Consider the following 1873-nt stretch of genomic DNA (forward strand, 5'->3'; position numbering starts at 1 on the left):
GAAGATAGTCTTTTCAGTAAGTGGCCCAGGTCAGCTGGTTCTCCATATGGGAAAGAAATGAATCTTGACTCCTAACTCATACACTATAAACAAAAACCAATTCCAGGTGGATTGTAAATTTAAATGTGAAAGTTTAAAACAATATTTACAGTAGATAATATCAGAGAATGTTTTCATGACCTTGAGGCAGGCAAGGATTTCTTAGGTAGGACACAAAGTGTACTGACCATAAAGAAAAAAATGGATAAATTGGGACCTATTAAAATTGTAACATCACTTCATTGAAAGACACCTTCAAGAGAGTAAAAAGGCAAGAACAGAATGGGAATACATATTTGCCAGAGTTATGTGAAAAAGCCTCATATTTATGATATGTAACTAACTCCCATAAATGAATGAGAAAAAAGACAGACAATCTGCCAGGAAAATTGGGCAAAAGATTCCACATTCCACAAAAAGACATTCCACAAAAAGACATTCCACATCCAAATGTCCAACAAGTATATGAAATGTGTCCACATCGTTACTAATCAGGAAAATTCAAATTAAAACCATAATATGATACTACCATGTAGTGGCTAAAATAAAAACAGGAGACAATATCAAGTGTTGGTGAGGATGCAGAGCAACTCGAACTCTCATACACTGTTGTGTGTAAACTGATACAACCATTTGCAAATTCTTTGGTAGTATCTCTTAAAGATGAACATACACATATTCTATGACTCAGCAATTCCACTCTTAAGTATACACCCAATACAAATGCCTACATATGTTCACCATGCAAAAGAATGGTCAGAACAGCATTATTATTGGTAGTCTGCAAATTGAAAAAATCCAAATGTGTATCAATAATAGAAAGGATTAACAAAATGGGGTATATATTTTTTAATAATGGGATACTATACAGAAATAAACTATAGACACATTAAAATATATATATGGGCTTAGCCTGGTGGCTCATGCCTATAATCCCAGCACTTCAGGAGGTTGAGGCAGGAGGATTACTTAAACCTAGGAGTTCATGTGGGCCACATCGTGAGACTCTGTCTCAACAAAAAATAAATAAAAATTAGCCAGGTATAGTGGTATATGCCTGTAGTTCTAGCTACTTGGGAGGCTGAAGTGGGAGGATTGCTTGAGCCCAGGAGCTTGAGGTTACAGTGTGAGCTGTGATTGTGCCACTGCACTCCAGCCTGGGTGACAGAGCAAGACACTGTCTCAAAAAAAAAAGTATGAAACTTACAAACATAATGAAATAAGCCCAACATAAAAGAGTCCCCATTTAAATAAAATTTTTAAAGAAGTAAAACTAATTGAGAAGTTAGAATATTTGTTATCCTGGGGGAAGAGAGGGCAGTGACATGACAAGTACACAAAAGGAGCTTCTGGAGAGTTGGTAATGCTCTATTTCTTATGGGTACTGGTTACTAGGCACGTTCCTTTCAGATAATTCACTGAGCTATCCACTTATGATTTCCATACTTTTAGATATGTATGCTATGCTTCAACATGCACATCCAATCAGTTGGTTAAATAACTTTTTTCCTGGTTAGTCACAGATCAGGTGGTTCAAGACTCGAATTACAGGGTCTACATTCATATCCTAGATCTTCCTATCTTGGAGATCTTGGCCAAGTCACTGACTCTGAATTTCAGTTTCTTAATCTGTAAAATGGGTTAGTTAAGGCACCCTTCTCATAGTTATTGCAGGCATTAAATCTTCTCATTAAATATTTGCTCTTGTGGTGGTCCTCATTGCTCTGCTTTGTCTGGACTATGCAGAAGACAGACAATAGTCTGGGATAGAGGAAGGAAAAGATGGGGTCAAGAGACATTTTCAAAGTTAAGAGTGAGAGGGAAAATATCAAAG

Source organism: Rhinopithecus bieti, unplaced genomic scaffold, assembly GCF_001698545.2.
Source record: "Rhinopithecus bieti isolate Rb0 unplaced genomic scaffold, ASM169854v2 scaffold_36417, whole genome shotgun sequence".
Classification (NCBI taxonomy): domain Eukaryota; kingdom Metazoa; phylum Chordata; class Mammalia; order Primates; family Cercopithecidae; genus Rhinopithecus; species Rhinopithecus bieti.